We start from the raw sequence: 14,756 nt of genomic DNA, 5'->3' as shown, positions 1-14,756 counted from the left end.
CGAGCACAACTTTGGACCGGGGTAAAAGCAAACCGAGCCAGCCAGGAGTCGAACCTAAAATCTTCTGATCCGTAGTCAGACGCGTTATCCATTGCGCCACTGGCCCACGGGAGGAGTGACATTCTACATACATGTGCTTTCTCAGCCAACACGGGCCAGGAGGAAAGGCCTTGCAGTGAGGCGATAGTTGCAAAACCAACTGCCGTGACCCGGATTCGAACCGGGGTTGCTGCGGCCACAACGCAGAGTAGTAACCACTATACGATCACGGCGCGCTAGACTTCCGGTAAAGCAATGGCATCCTTCCAGCTGGAAGTCAGACGCTGCTGGATGTACCGTGGGAAGTACTGGCAAATCGCTTGGCCCGCGTGCACTGGGAAAACTTCATTTTCCATGTAGTCTTCAATGCATTTGCAACACTCAAAACTAGGAAATGGTTCTAATTACATGCAAACGTCCACCAAAACTCGCACAAGGTCTTGCAACATGCTTCGTCCTTTGTGGGACAGATGACTCAAATATTACAGTCCATTAATTCTCTTTACTTATAAGATGAGCTAATTGATTTCTTTAATATGTCTTCTTGGTTTGCCTCATTAAGGAGGAAAAATCATGGAAAGGAATGAAGTAAAAATCCACTCTGGAATTCACTTTACACACACACAGAGTGAATGAAAAAGGCACAGATGGGGTCGTCTCGACTGACGAACACACTTTAATACAACCTTTACTAAACAATACAGAGTTGTTTGAATTTTCTTCACATCGCAATCTGGCCAATGAATCGTACTAATGGCAACGGTTACGGAGAGCATTTTCAGATTCTGTTAGGGAATTTGTCACACGCTATCCGTCTGTCTGTTGCTAACTAAGATGCTTGCAGAAATTTTTTTAGCTTTGAGCATTTGCCCGAGAACAGCTCCTCTTTGGGACCGGCAGGTCGCTGTGTGGGAAAATCGGCAGGAACGCAGACCCAATATAGCCTGATAAATGGTTCAGTTCTCCGGAAAGGCACAACAGCAAACCACCCGGCCTGAGAAAGCCCACCATGGCAGTCGCCTACCTGGTTCTGCCTGAAGGGGAATTTGGCACATGAATGAGCCGCAAAAGCCAGGTTAATTTTAGATGGGGAGAGACGACAAAGCAACATTCCCATACCGGGAGTTGAACCCGGGCCGCCTGGGTGAAAACCAGGAATCCTGACCGCTAGACCATATGGGACGACCGGGGAAGGAAAACGCCACCCTGGGAGGGTTGCGTCCCTTGGGCAGACCACAGGAATTTTCCAGGTGAGCAGCTGCCAAAGTTTTGAGTCGCGCTGGTAAGAATCTGAGCTCTGTTGTGGTCAACAAGTGGTATTGACAAGAACATTGCACGGGATCAAAGAGAGCCACGCGAGCTTCAAGCCACACATAGACTCTTTGGATCCGTGTTGTGTTGTGCTGCTGGCACACCTCTAGCTGTGGTGAAATGAGATCCTTGGTGTTTTGTAGCAAGCCAGCACAATAAGCACCATAGCATGAGGATTCCCTGCTTTTCGGGGATTAAGGGAGCCCATATCCCAGCGGAAATGCAGCTGCTGGAGTGGGTCGCACGAGCACAACTTTGGACCGGGGTAAAAGCAAACCGAGCCAGCCAGGAGTCAAACCTAGAATCTTCTGATCCGTAGTCAGACGCGTTATCCATTGCGCCACTGGCCCACGGGAGGAGTGACATTCTACATACATGTGCTTTCTCAGCCAACACGGGCCAGGAGGAAAGGCCTTGCAGTGAGGCGATAGTTGCAAAACCAACTGCCGTGACCCGGATTCGAACCGGGGTTGCTGCGGCCACAACGCAGAGTACTAACCACTATACGATCACGGCGCGCCAGAATTCCGGTAAAGCAATGGCATCCTTCCAGCTGGAAGTCAGACGCTGCTGGATGTACCGTCGGAAGTACTGGCAAATCGCTTGGCCCGCGTGCACTGGGAAAACTTCATTTTCCATGTAGTCTTCAATGCATTTGCAACACTCAAAACTAGGAAATGGTTCTAATTACATGCAAACGTCCACCAAAACTCGCACAAGGTCTTGCAACATGCTTCGTCCTTTGTGGGACAGATGACTCAAATATTACAGTCCATTAATTCTTTTTACTTATAAGATGAGCTAATTGATTTCTTTAATATGTCTTCTTGGTTTGCCTCATTAAGGAGGAAAAATCATGGAAAGGAATGAAGTAAAAATCCACTCTGGAATTCACTTTCCACACACACAGAGTGAATGAAAAAGGCACAGATGGGGTCGTCTCGACTGACGAACACACTTTAATACAACCTTTACTAAACAATACAAAGTTGTTTGAATTTTCTTCACATCGCAATCTGGCCAATGAATCGTACTAATGGCAACGGTTACGGAGAGCATTTTCAGATTCTGTTAGGGAATTTGTCACACGCTATCCGTCTGTCTGTTGCTAACTAAGATGCTTGCAGAAATTTTTTTAGCTTTGAGCATTTGCCCGAGAACAGCTCCTCTTTGGGACCGGCAGGTCGCTGTGTGGGAAAATCGGCAGGAACGCAGACCCAATATAGCCTGATAAATGGTTCAGTTCTCCGGAAAGGCACAACAGCAAACCACCCGGCCTGAGGAAGCCCACCATGGCAGTCGGCTACCTGGTTCTGCCTGAAGGGGAATTTGGTACATGAATGAGCCGCAAAAGCCAGGTTAATTTTAGATGGGGAGAGACGACAAAGCAACATTCCCATACCGGGAGTTGAACCCGGGCCGCCTGGGTGAAAACCAGGAATCCTGACCGCTAGACCATATGGGACGACCGGGGAAGGAAAACGCCACCCTGGGAGGGTTGCGTCCCTTGGGCAGACCACAGGAATTTTCCAGGTGAGCAGCTGCCAAAGTTTTGAGTCGCGCTGGTAAGAATCTGAGCTCTGTTGTGGTCAACAAGTGGTATTGACAAGAACATTGCACGGGATCAAAGAGAGCCACGCGAGCTTCAAGCCACACATAGACTCTTTGGATCCGTGTTGTGTTGTGCTGCTGGCACACCTCTAGCTGTGGTGAAATGAGATCCTTGGTGTTTTGTAGCAAGCCAGCACAATAAGCACCATAGCATGAGGATTCCCTGCTTTTCGGGGATTAAGGGAGCCCATATCCCAGCGGAAATGCAGCTGCTGGAGTGGGTCGCACGAGCACAACTTTGGACCGGGGTAAAAGCAAACCGAGCCAGCCAGGAGTCGAACCTAGAATCTTCTGATCCGTAGTCAGACGCGTTATCCATTGCGCCACTGGCCCACGAGAGGAGTGACATTCTACATACATGTGCTTTCTCAGCCAACACGGGCCAGGAGGAAAGGCCTTGCAGTGAGGCGATAGTTGCAAAACCAACTGCCGTGACCCGGATTCGAACCGGGGTTGCTGCGGCCACAACGCAGAGTACTAACCACTATACGATCACGGCGCGCCAGACTTCCGGTAAAGCAATTGCATCCTTCCAGCTGGAAGTCAGACGCTGCTGGATGTACCGTGGGAAGTACTGGCAAATCGCTTCGCCCGCGTGCACTGGGAAAACTTCATTTTCCATGTAGTCTTCAATGCATTTGCAACACTCAAAACTAGGAAATGGTTCTAATTACATGCAAACGTCCACCAAAACTCGCACAAGGTCTTGCAACATGCTTTGTCCTTTGTGGGACAGATGACTCAAACATTACAGTCCATTAATTCTCTTTACTTATAAGATGAGCTAATTGATTTCTTTAATATGTCTTCTTGGTTTGCCTCATTAAGGAGGAAAAATCATGGGAAGGAATGAAGTAAAAATCCACTCTGGAATTCACTTTCCACACACACAGAGTGAATGAAAAAGGCACAGATGGGATCGTCTCGACTGACGAACACACTCTAATACAACCTTTACTAAACAATACAAAGTTGTTTGAATTTTCTTCACATCGCAATCTGGCCAATGAATCGTACTAATGGCAACGGTTACGGAGAGCATTTTCAGATTCTGTTAGGGAATTTGTCACACGCTATCCGTCTGTCTGTTGCTAACTAAGATGCTTGCAGAAATTTTTTTAGCTTTGAGCATTTGCCCGAGAACAGCTCCTCTTTGGGACCGGCAGGTCGCTGTGTGGGAAAATCGTCAGGAACGCAGACCCAATATAGCCTGATAAATGGTTCAGTTCTCCGGAAAGGCACAACAGCAAACCACCCGGCCTGAGGAAGCCCACCATGGCAGTCGCCTACCTGGTTCTGCCTGAAGGGGAATTTGGTACATGAATGAGCCGCAAAAGCCAGGTTAATTTTAGATGGGGAGAGACGACAAAGCAACATTCCCATACCGGGAGTTGAACCCGGGCCGCCTGGGTGAAAACCAGGAATCCTGACCGCTAGACCATATGGGACGACCGGGGAAGGAAAACGCCACCCTGGGAGGGTTGCGTCCCTTGGGCAGACCACAGGAATTTTCCAGGTGAGCAGCTGCCAAAGTTTTGAGTCGCGCTGGTAAGAATCTGAGCTCTGTTGTGGTCAACAAGTGGTATTGACAAGAACATTGCACGGGATCAAAGAGAGCCACGCCAGCTTCAAGCCACACATAGACTCTTTGGATCCGTGTTGTGTTGTGCTGCTGGCACACCTCTAGCTGTGGTGAAATGAGATCCTTGGTGTTTTGTAGCAAGCCAGCACAATAAGCACCATAGCATGAGGATTCCCTGCTTTTCGGGGATTAAGGGAGCCCATATCCCAGCGGAAATGCAGCTGCTGGAGTGGGTCGCACGAGCACAACTTTGGACCGGGGTAAAAGCAAACCGAGCCAGCCAGGAGTCGAACCTAGAATCTTCTGATCCGTAGTCAGACGCGTTATCCATTGCGCCACTGGCCCACGGGAGGAGTGACATTCTACATACATGTGCTTTCTCAGCCAACACGGGCCAGGAGGAAAGGCCTTGCAGTGAGGCGATAGTTGCAAAACCAACTGCCGTGACCCGGATTCGAACCGGGGTTGCTGCGGCCACAACGCAGAGTACTAACCACTATACGATCACGGCGCGCCAGACTTCCGGTAAAGCAATGGCATCCTTCCAGCTGGAAGTCAGACGCTGCTGGATGTACCGTGGGAAGTACTGGCAAATCGCTTCGCCCGCGTGCACTGGGAAAACTTCATTTTCCATGTAGTCTTCAATGCATTTGCAACAATCAAAACTAGGAAATGGTTCTAATTACATGCAAATGTCTACCAAAACTCGCACAAGGTCTTGCAACATGCTTCGTCCTTTGTGGGACAGATGACTCAAATATTACAGTCCATTAATTCTCTTTACTTATAAGATGAGCTAATTGATTTCTTTAATATGTCTTTTTGGTTTGCCTAATTAAGGAGGAAAAATAATGGAAAGGAATGAAGTAAAAATCCACTCTGGAATTCACTTTCCACACACACAGAGTGAATGAAAAAGGCACAGATGGGGTCGTCTCGACTGACGAACACACTTTAATACAACCTTTACTAAACAATACAAAGTTGTTTGAATTTTCTTCACATCGCAATCTGGCCAATGAATCGTACTAATGGCAACGGTTACGGAGAGCATTTTCAGATTCTGTTAGGGAATTTGTCACACGCTATCCGTCTGTCTGTTGCTAACTAAGATGCTTGCAGAAATTTTTTTAGCTTTGAGCATTTGCCCGAGAACAGCTCCTCTTTGGGACCGGCAGGTCGCTGTGTGGGAAAATCGGCAGGAACGCAGACCCAATATAGCCTGATAAATGGTTCAGTTCTCCGGAAAGGCACAACAGCAAACCACCCGGCCTGAGGAAGCCCACCATGGCAGTCGCCTACCTGGTTCTGCCTGAAGGGGAATTTGGTACATGAATGAGCCGCAAAAGCCAGGTTAATTTTAGATGGGGAGAGACGACAAAGCAACATTCCCATACCGGGAGTTGAACCCGGGCCGCCTGGGTGAAAACCAGGAATCCTGACCGCTAGACCATATGGGACGACCGGGGAAGGAAAACGCCACCCTGGGAGGGTTGCGTCCCTTGGGCAGACCACAGGAATTTTCCAGGTGAGCAGCTGCCAAAGTTTTGATTCGCGCTGGTAAGAATCTGAGCTCTGTTGTGGTCAACAAGTGGTATTGACAAGAACATTGCACGGGATCAAAGAGAGCCACGCGAGCTTCAAGCCACACATAGACTCTTTGGATCCGTGTTGTGTTGTGCTGCTGGCACACCTCTAGCTGTGGTGAAATAAAATCCTTGGTGTTTTGTAGCAAGCCAGCACATTAAGCACCATAGCATGAGGATTCCCTGCTTTTCGGGGATTAAGGGAGCCCATATCCCAGCGGAAATGCAGCTGCTGGAGTGGGTCGCACGAGCACAACTTTGGACCGGGGTAAAAGCAAACCGAGCCAGCCAGGAGTCGAACCTAGAATCTTCTGATCCGTAGTCAGACGCGTTATCCATTGCGCCACTGGCCCACGGGAGGAGTGACATTCTACATACATGTGCTTTCTCAGCCAACACGGGCCAGGAGGAAAGGCCTTGCAGTGAGGCGATAGTTGCAAAACCAACTGCCGTGACCCGGATTCGAACCGGGGTTGCTGCGGCCACAACGCAGAGTACTAACCACTATACGATCACGGCGCGCCAGACTTCGGGTAAAGCAATGGCATCCTTCCAGCTGGAAGTCAGACGCTGCTGGATGTACCGTGGGAAGTACTGGCAAATCGCTTCGCCCGCGTGCACTGGGAAAACTTCATTTTCCATGTAGTCTTCAATGCATTTGCAACAATCAAAACTAGGAAATGGTTCTAATTACATGCAAACGTCTACCAAAACTCGCACAAGGTCTTGCAACATGCTTCGTCCTTTGTGGGACAGATGACTCAAATATTACAGTCCATTAATTCTCTTTACTTATAAGATGAGCTAATTGATTTCTTTAATATGTCTTCTTGGTTTGCCTCATTAAGGAGGAAAAATCATGGAAAGGAATGAAGTAAAAATCCACTCTGGAATTCACTTTCCACACACACAGAGTGAATGAAAAAGGCACAGATGGGGTCGTCTCGACTGACGAACACACTTTAATACAACCTTTACTAAACAATACAAAGTTGTTTGAATTTTCTTCACATCGCAATCTGGCCAATGAATCGTACTAATGGCAACGGTTACGGAGAGCATTTTCAGATTCTGTTAGGGAATTTGTCACACGCTATCCGTCTGTCTGTTGCTAACTAAGATGCTTGCAGAAATTTTTTTAGCTTTGAGCATTTGCCCGAGAACAGCTCCTCTTTGGGACCGGCAGGTCGCTGTGTGGGAAAATCGGCAGGAACGCAGACCCAATATAGCCTGATAAATGGTTCAGTTCTCCGGAAAGGCACAACAGCAAACCACCCGGCCTGAGGAAGCCCACCATGGCAGTCGCCTACCTGGTTCTGCCTGAAGGGAAATTTGGTACATGAATGAGCCGCAAAAGCCAGGTTAATTTTAGACGGGGAGAGACGACAAAGCAACATTCCCATACCGGGAGTTAACCCGGCCCGCCTGGGTGAAAACCAGGAATCCTGACCGCTAGACCATATGGGACGACCCAGGGAAGGAAAACGCCACCCTGGGAGGGTTGCGTCCCTTGGGCAGACCACAGGAATTTTCCAGGTGAGCAGCTGCCAAAGTTTTGATTTGCGCTGGTAAGAATCTGAGCTCTGTTGTGGTCAACAAGTGGTATTGACAAGAACATTGCACGGGATCAAAGAGAGCCACGCGAGCTTCAAGCCACACATAGACTCTTTGGATCCGTGTTGTGTTGTGCTGCTGGCACACCTCTAGCTGTGGTGAAATGAGATCCTTGGTGTTTTGTAGCAAGCCAGCACAATAAGCACCATAGCATGAGAATTCCCTGCTTTTCGGGGATTAAGGGAGCCCATATCCCAGCGGAAATGCAGCTGCTGGAGTGGGTCGCACGAGCACAACTTTGGACCGGGGTAAAAGCACACCGAGCCAGCCAGGAGTCGAACCTAGAATCTTCTGATCCGTAGTTAGACGCGTTATCCATTGCGCCACTGGCCCACGGGAGGAGTGACATTCTACATACATGTGCTTTCTCAGCCAACACGGGCCAGGAGGAAAGGCCTTGCAGTGAGGCGATAGTTGCAAAACCAACTGCCGTGACCCGGATTCGAACCGGGGTTGCTGCGGCCACAACGCAGAGTACTAACCACTATACGATCACGGCGCGCCAGACTTCGGGTAAAGCAATGGCATCCTTCCAGCTGGAAGTCAGACGCTGCTGGATGTACCGTGGGAAGTACTGGCAAATCGCTTCGCCCGCGTGCACTGGGGAAACTTCATTTTCCATGTAGTCTTCAATGCATTTGCAACACTCAAAACTAGGAAATGGTTCTAATTACATGCAAACGTCCACCAAAACTCGCACAAGGTCTTGCAACATGCTTCGTCCTTTGTGGGACAGATGACTCAAATATTACAGTCCATTAATTCTCTTTACTTATAAGATGAGCTAATTGATTTCTTTAATATGTCTTCTTGGTTTGCCTCATTAAGGAGGAAAAATCATGGAAAGGAATGAAGTAAAAATCCACTCTGGAATTCACTTTCCACACACACAGAGTGAATGAAAAAGGCACAGATGGGATCGTCTCGACTGACGAACACACTCTAATACAACCTTTACTAAACAATACAAAGTTGTTTGAATTTTCTTCACATCGCAATCTGGCCAATGAATCGTACTAATGGCAACGGTTACGGAGAGCATTTTCAGATTCTGTTAGGGAATTTGTCACACGCTATCTGTCTGTCTGTTGCTAACTAAGATGCTTGCAGAAATTTTTTTAGCTTTGAGCATTTGCCCGAGAACAGCTCCTCTTTGGGACCGGCAGGTCGCTGTGTGGGAAAATCGGCAGGAACGCAGACCCATCATAGCCTGATAAATGGTTCAGTTCTCCGGAAAGGCACAACAGCAAACCACCCGGCCTGAGGAAGCCCACCATGGCAGTCGCCTACCTGGTTCTGCCTGAAGGGGAATTTGGTACATGAATGAGCCGCAAAAGCCAGGTTAATTTTAGATGGGGAGAGACGACAAAGCAACATTCCCATACCGGGAGTTGAACCCGGGCCGCCTGGGTGAAAACCAGGAATCCTGACCGCTAGACCATATGGGACGACCGGGGAAGGAAAACGCCACCCTGGGAGGGTTGCGTCCCTTGGGCAGACCACAGGAATTTTCCAGGTGAGCAGCTGCCAAAGTTTTGAGTCGCGCTGGTAAGAATCTGAGCTCTGTTGTGGTCAACAAGTGGTATTGACAAGAACATTGCACGGGATCAAAGAGAGCCACGCGAGCTTCAAGCCACACATAGACTCTTTGGATCCGTGTTGTGTTGTGCTGCTGGCACACCTCTAGCTGTGGTGAAATGAGATCCTTGGTGTTTTGTAGCAAGCCAGCACAATAAGCACCATAGCATGAGGATTCCCTGCTTTTCGGGGATTAAGGGAGCCCATATCCCAGCGGAAATGCAGCTGCTGGAGTGGGTCGCACGAGCACAACTTTGGACCGGGGTAAAAGCAAACCGAGCCAGCCAGGAGTCGAACCTAGAATCTTCTGATCCGTAGTCAGACGCGTTATCCATTGCGCCACTGGCCCACGGGAGGAGTGACATTCTACATACATGTGCTTTCTCAGCCAACACGGGCCAGGAGGAAAGGCCTTGCAGTGAGGCGATAGTTGCAAAACCAACTGACGTGACCCGGATTCGAACCGGGGTTGCTGCGGCCACAACGCAGAGTACTAACCACTATACGATCACGGCGCGCCAGACTTCGGGTAAAGCAATGGCATCCTTCCAGCTGGAAGTCAGACGCTGCTGGATGTACCGTGGGAAGTACTGGCAAATCGCTTCGCCCGCGTGCACTGGGAAAACTTCATTTTCCATGTAGTCTTCAATGCATTTGCAACAATCAAAACTAGGAAATGGTTCTAATTACATGCAAACGTCTACCAAAACTCGCACAAGGTCTTGCAACATGCTTCGTCCTTTGTGGGACAGATGACTCAAATATTACAGTCCATTAATTCTCTTTACTTATAAGATGAGCTAATTGATTTCTTTAATATGTCTTTTTGGTTTGCCTAATTAAGGAGGAAAAATAATGGAAAGGAATGAAGTAAAAATCCACTCTGGAATTCACTTTCCACACACACAGAGTGAATGAAAAAGGCACAGATGGGGTCGTCTCGACTGACGAACACACTTTAATACAACCTTTACTAAACAATACAATGTTGTTTGAATTTTCTTTACATCGCAATCTGGCCAATGAATCGTACTAATGGCAACGGTTACGGAGAGCATTTTCAGATTCTGTTAGGGAATTTGTCACACGCTATCCGTCTGTCTGTTGCTAACTAAGATGCTTGCAGAATTTTTTTTAGCTTTGAGCATTTGCCCGAGAACAGCTCCTCTTTGGGACCGGCAGGTCGCTGTGTGGGAAAATCGGCAGGAACGCAGACCCAATATAGCCTGATAAATGGTTCAGTTCTCCGGAAAGGCACAACAGCAAACCACCCGGCCTGAGGAAGCCCACCATGGCAGTCGCCTACCTGGTTCTGCCTGAAGGGAAATTTGGTACATGAATGAGCCGCAAAAGCCAGGTTAATTTTAGATGGGGAGAGACGACAAAGCAACATTCCCATACCGGGAGTTAACCCGGCCCGCCTGGGTGAAAACCAGGAATCCTGACCGCTAGACCATATGGGACGACCCAGGGAAGGAAAACGCCACCCTGGGAGGGTTGCGTCCCTTGGGCAGACCACAGGAATTTTCCAGGTGAGCAGCTGCCAAAGTTTTGATTTGCGCTGGTAAGAATCTGAGCTCTGTTGTGGTCAACAAGTGGTATTGACAAGAACATTGCACGGGATCAAAGAGAGCCACGCGAGCTTCAAGCCACACATAGACTCTTTGGATCCGTGTTGTGTTGTGCTGCTGGCACACCTCTAGCTGTGGTGAAATGAGATCCTTGGTGTTTTGTAGCAAGCCAGCACAATAAGCACCATAGCATGAGAATTCCCTGCTTTTCGGGGATTAAGGGAGCCCATATCCCAGCGGAAATGCAGCTGCTGGAGTGGGTCGCACGAGCACAACTTTGGACCGGGGTAAAAGCACACCGAGCCAGCCAGGAGTCGAACCTAGAATCTTCTGATCCGTAGTTAGACGCGTTATCCATTGCGCCACTGGCCCACGGGAGGAGTGACATTCTACATACATGTGCTTTCTCAGCCAACACGGGCCAGGAGGAAAGGCCTTGCAGTGAGGCGATAGTTGCAAAACCAACTGACGTGACCCGGATTCGAACCGGGGTTGCTGCGGCCACAACGCAGAGTACTAACCACTATACGATCACGGCGCGCCAGACTTCCGGTAAAGCAATGGCATCCTTCCAGCTGGAAGTCAGACGCTGCTGGATGTACCGTGGGAAGTACTGGCAAATCGCTTCGCCCGCGTGCACTGGGGAAACTTCATTTTCCATGTAGTCTTCAATGCATTTGCAACACTCAAAACTAGGAAATGGTTCTAATTACATGCAAACGTCCACCAAAACTCGCACAAGGTCTTGCAACATGCTTCGTCCTTTGTGGGACAGATGACTCAAATATTACAGTCCATTAATTCTCTTTACTTATAAGATGAGCTAATTGATTTCTTTAATATGTCTTCTTGGTTTGCCTCATTAAGGAGGAAAAATCATGGAAAGGAATGAAGTAAAAATCCACTCTGGAATTCACTTTCCACACACACAGAGTGAATGAAAAAGGCACAGATGGGATCGTCTCGACTGACGAACACACTCTAATACAACCTTTACTAAACAATACAAAGTTGTTTGAATTTTCTTCACATCGCAATCTGGCCAATGAATCGTACTAATGGCAACGGTTACGGAGAGCATTTTCAGATTCTGTTAGGGAATTTGTCACACGCTATCCGTCTGTCTGTTGCTAACTAAGATGCTTGCAGAAATTTTTTTAGCTTTGAGCATTTGCCCGAGAACAGCTCCTCTTTGGGACCGGCAGGTCGCTGTGTGGGAAAATCGGCAGGAACGCAGACCCATCATAGCCTGATAAATGGTTCAGTTCTCCGGAAAGGCACAACAGCAAACCACCCGGCCTGAGGAAGCCCACCATGGCAGTCGCCTACCTGGTTCTGCCTGAAGGGGAATTTGGTACATGAATGAGCCGCAAAAGCCAGGTTAATTTTAGATGGGGAGAGACGACAAAGCAACATTCCCATACCGGGAGTTGAACCCGGGCCGCCTGGGTGAAAACCAGGAATCCTGACCGCTAGACCATATGGGACGACCGGGGAAGGAAAACGCCACCCTGGGAGGGTTGCGTCCCTTGGGCAGACCACAGGAATTTTCCAGGTGAGCAGCTGCCAAAGTTTTGAGTCGCGCTGGTAAGAATCTGAGCTCTGTTGTGGTCAACAAGTGGTATTGACAAGAACATTGCACGGGATCAAAGAGAGCCACGCGAGCTTCAAGCCACACATAGACTCTTTGGATCCGTGTTGTGTTGTGCTGCTGGCACACCTCTAGCTGTGGTGAAATGAGATCCTTGGTGTTTTGTAGCAAGCCAGCACAATAAGCACCATAGCATGAGGATTCCCTGCTTTTCGGGGATTAAGGGAGCCCATATCCCAGCGGAAATGCAGCTGCTGGAGTGGGTCGCACGAGCACAACTTTGGACCGGGGTAAAAGCAAACCGAGCCAGCCAGGAGTCGAACCTAGAATCTTCTGATCCGTAGTCAGACGCGTTATCCATTGCGCCACTGGCCCACGGGAGGAGTGACATTCTAACTACATGTGCTTTCTCAGCCAACACAGGCCAGGAGGAAAGGCCTTGCAGTGAGGCGATAGTTGCAAAACCAACTGCCGTGACCCAGACTCAAACCGGGGTTGCTGCGGCCACAACGCAGAGTACTAACCACTATACGATCACGGCACGCCAGACTACCGGTGAAGCTACGCCGTCCTTCCAGCTGGAAGTCAGACGCCGCTAGATGTACCGTGGGAAGTACTGGCAAATCGCTTCGCCCGCGTGCACTGGGGAAACTTCATTTTCCATGTAGTCTTCAATGCATTTGCAACAATCAAAACTAGGAAATGGTTCTAATTACATGCAAATGTCTACCAAAACTCGCACAAGGTCTTGCAACATGCTTCGTCCTTTGTGGGACAGATGACTCAAATATTACAGTCCATTAATTCTCTTTACTTATAAGATGAGCTAATTGATTTCTTTAATATGTCTTCTTGGTTTGCCTCATTAAGGAGGAAAAATCATGGAAAGGAATGAAGTAAAAATCCACTCTGGAATTCACTTTCCACACACACAGAGTGAATGAAAAAGGCACAGATGGGGTCGTCTCGACTGACGAACACACTTTAATACAACCTTTACTAAACAATACAAAGTTGTTTGAATTTTCTTCACATCGCAATCTGGCCAATGAATCGTACTAATGGCAACGGTTACGGAGAGCATTTTCAGATTCTGTTAGGGAATTTGTCACACGCTATCCGTCTGTCTGTTGCTAACTAAGATGCTTGCAGAAATCTTTTTAGCTTTGAGCATTTGCCCGAGAACAGCTCCTCTTTGGGACCGGCAGGTCGCTGTGTGGGAAAATCGTCAGGAACGCAGACCCAATATAGCCTGATAAATGGTTCAGTTCTCCGGAAAGGCACAACAGCAAACCACCCGGCCTGAGGAAGCCCACCATGGCAGTCGCCTACCTGGTTCTGCCTGAAGGGGAATTTGGTACATGAATGAGCCGCAAAAGCCAGGTTAATTTTAGATGGGGAGAGACGACAAAGCAACATTCCCATACCGGGAGTTGAACCCGGGCCGCCTGGGTGAAAACCAGGAATCCTGACCGCTAGACCATATGGGACGACCGGGGAAGGAAAACGCCACCCTGGGAGGGTTGCGTCCCTTGGGCAGACCACAGGAATTTTCCAGGTGAGCAGCTGCCAAAGTTTTGATTCGCGCTGGTAAGAATCTGAGCTCTGTTGTGGTCAACAAGTGGTATTGACAAGAACATTGCACGGGATCAAAGAGAGCCACGCCAGCTTCAAGCCACACATAGACTCTTTGGATCCGTGTTGTGTTGTGCTGCTGGCACACCTCTAGCTGTGGTGAAATGAGATCCTTGGTGTTTTGTAGCAAGCCAGCACAATAAGCACCATAGCATGAGAATTCCCTGCTTTTCGGGGATTAAGGGAGCCCATATCCCAGCGGAAATGCAGCTGCTGGAGTGGGTCGCACGAGCACAACTTTGGACCGGGGTAAAAGCACACCGAGCCAGCCAGGAGTCGAACCTAGAATCTTCTGATCCGTAGTTAGACGCGTTATCCATTGCGCCACTGGCCCACGGGAGGAGTGACATTCTACATACATGTGCTTTCTCAGCCAACACGGGCCAGGAGGAAAGGCCTTGCAGTGAGGCGATAGTTGCAAAACCAACTGCCGTGACCCGGATTCGAACCGGGGTTGCTGCGGCCACAACGCAGAGTACTAACCACTATACGATCACGGCGCGCCAGACTTCGGGTAAAGCAATGGCATCCTTCCAGCTGGAAGTCAGACGCTGCTGGATGTACCGTGGGAAGTACTGGCAAATCGCTTCGCCCGCGTGCACTGGGGAAACTTCATTTTCCATGTAGTCTTCAATGCA

At 48.9% G+C, this 14,756-nt stretch overlaps 23 non-coding genes across 23 annotated transcripts; all 23 read right to left on the bottom strand.

Moving 5' to 3' along the window:
• Positions 1 to 33: 33 nt before the first annotated feature.
• trnar-acg (transfer RNA arginine (anticodon ACG)) lies at positions 34 to 106 on the bottom strand. The gene has a single exon. It is a non-coding gene; the product is annotated as a tRNA-Arg (tRNA).
• Positions 107 to 1,149: 1,043 nt separating this feature from the next.
• On the bottom strand, positions 1,150 to 1,221 carry trnae-uuc (transfer RNA glutamic acid (anticodon UUC)). The gene has a single exon. It is a non-coding gene; the product is annotated as a tRNA-Glu (tRNA).
• Positions 1,222 to 1,627: 406 nt separating this feature from the next.
• Positions 1,628 to 1,700, bottom strand: trnar-acg (transfer RNA arginine (anticodon ACG)). The gene has a single exon. It is a non-coding gene; the product is annotated as a tRNA-Arg (tRNA).
• A 94-nt stretch (positions 1,701 to 1,794) lies between these two features.
• trnah-gug (transfer RNA histidin (anticodon GUG)) lies at positions 1,795 to 1,866 on the bottom strand. The gene has a single exon. It is a non-coding gene; the product is annotated as a tRNA-His (tRNA).
• An 877-nt stretch (positions 1,867 to 2,743) lies between these two features.
• Positions 2,744 to 2,815, bottom strand: trnae-uuc (transfer RNA glutamic acid (anticodon UUC)). The gene has a single exon. It is a non-coding gene; the product is annotated as a tRNA-Glu (tRNA).
• Positions 2,816 to 3,221: 406 nt separating this feature from the next.
• Positions 3,222 to 3,294, bottom strand: trnar-acg (transfer RNA arginine (anticodon ACG)). The gene has a single exon. It is a non-coding gene; the product is annotated as a tRNA-Arg (tRNA).
• Positions 3,295 to 3,388: 94 nt separating this feature from the next.
• On the bottom strand, positions 3,389 to 3,460 carry trnah-gug (transfer RNA histidin (anticodon GUG)). The gene has a single exon. It is a non-coding gene; the product is annotated as a tRNA-His (tRNA).
• An 877-nt stretch (positions 3,461 to 4,337) lies between these two features.
• trnae-uuc (transfer RNA glutamic acid (anticodon UUC)) lies at positions 4,338 to 4,409 on the bottom strand. Its single transcript has one exon. It is a non-coding gene; the product is annotated as a tRNA-Glu (tRNA).
• A 406-nt stretch (positions 4,410 to 4,815) lies between these two features.
• trnar-acg (transfer RNA arginine (anticodon ACG)) lies at positions 4,816 to 4,888 on the bottom strand. Its single transcript has one exon. It is a non-coding gene; the product is annotated as a tRNA-Arg (tRNA).
• Positions 4,889 to 4,982: 94 nt separating this feature from the next.
• Positions 4,983 to 5,054, bottom strand: trnah-gug (transfer RNA histidin (anticodon GUG)). The gene has a single exon. It is a non-coding gene; the product is annotated as a tRNA-His (tRNA).
• Positions 5,055 to 5,931: 877 nt separating this feature from the next.
• Positions 5,932 to 6,003, bottom strand: trnae-uuc (transfer RNA glutamic acid (anticodon UUC)). The gene has a single exon. It is a non-coding gene; the product is annotated as a tRNA-Glu (tRNA).
• Positions 6,004 to 6,409: 406 nt separating this feature from the next.
• Positions 6,410 to 6,482, bottom strand: trnar-acg (transfer RNA arginine (anticodon ACG)). Its single transcript has one exon. It is a non-coding gene; the product is annotated as a tRNA-Arg (tRNA).
• A 94-nt stretch (positions 6,483 to 6,576) lies between these two features.
• On the bottom strand, positions 6,577 to 6,648 carry trnah-gug (transfer RNA histidin (anticodon GUG)). Its single transcript has one exon. It is a non-coding gene; the product is annotated as a tRNA-His (tRNA).
• Positions 6,649 to 8,003: 1,355 nt separating this feature from the next.
• Positions 8,004 to 8,076, bottom strand: trnar-acg (transfer RNA arginine (anticodon ACG)). The gene has a single exon. It is a non-coding gene; the product is annotated as a tRNA-Arg (tRNA).
• A 94-nt stretch (positions 8,077 to 8,170) lies between these two features.
• trnah-gug (transfer RNA histidin (anticodon GUG)) lies at positions 8,171 to 8,242 on the bottom strand. Its single transcript has one exon. It is a non-coding gene; the product is annotated as a tRNA-His (tRNA).
• An 877-nt stretch (positions 8,243 to 9,119) lies between these two features.
• Positions 9,120 to 9,191, bottom strand: trnae-uuc (transfer RNA glutamic acid (anticodon UUC)). Its single transcript has one exon. It is a non-coding gene; the product is annotated as a tRNA-Glu (tRNA).
• A 406-nt stretch (positions 9,192 to 9,597) lies between these two features.
• On the bottom strand, positions 9,598 to 9,670 carry trnar-acg (transfer RNA arginine (anticodon ACG)). Its single transcript has one exon. It is a non-coding gene; the product is annotated as a tRNA-Arg (tRNA).
• A 1,521-nt stretch (positions 9,671 to 11,191) lies between these two features.
• On the bottom strand, positions 11,192 to 11,264 carry trnar-acg (transfer RNA arginine (anticodon ACG)). Its single transcript has one exon. It is a non-coding gene; the product is annotated as a tRNA-Arg (tRNA).
• Positions 11,265 to 12,307: 1,043 nt separating this feature from the next.
• Positions 12,308 to 12,379, bottom strand: trnae-uuc (transfer RNA glutamic acid (anticodon UUC)). The gene has a single exon. It is a non-coding gene; the product is annotated as a tRNA-Glu (tRNA).
• A 406-nt stretch (positions 12,380 to 12,785) lies between these two features.
• trnar-acg (transfer RNA arginine (anticodon ACG)) lies at positions 12,786 to 12,858 on the bottom strand. Its single transcript has one exon. It is a non-coding gene; the product is annotated as a tRNA-Arg (tRNA).
• A 1,043-nt stretch (positions 12,859 to 13,901) lies between these two features.
• On the bottom strand, positions 13,902 to 13,973 carry trnae-uuc (transfer RNA glutamic acid (anticodon UUC)). The gene has a single exon. It is a non-coding gene; the product is annotated as a tRNA-Glu (tRNA).
• Positions 13,974 to 14,379: 406 nt separating this feature from the next.
• Positions 14,380 to 14,452, bottom strand: trnar-acg (transfer RNA arginine (anticodon ACG)). Its single transcript has one exon. It is a non-coding gene; the product is annotated as a tRNA-Arg (tRNA).
• Positions 14,453 to 14,546: 94 nt separating this feature from the next.
• On the bottom strand, positions 14,547 to 14,618 carry trnah-gug (transfer RNA histidin (anticodon GUG)). Its single transcript has one exon. It is a non-coding gene; the product is annotated as a tRNA-His (tRNA).
• Positions 14,619 to 14,756: the final 138 nt, after the last annotated feature.

Source organism: Clarias gariepinus, chromosome 13, assembly GCF_024256425.1.
Source record: "Clarias gariepinus isolate MV-2021 ecotype Netherlands chromosome 13, CGAR_prim_01v2, whole genome shotgun sequence".
Lineage (NCBI taxonomy): Eukaryota > Metazoa > Chordata > Actinopteri > Siluriformes > Clariidae > Clarias > Clarias gariepinus.
This window is presented reverse-complemented; position numbering and strand designations above follow the sequence as displayed.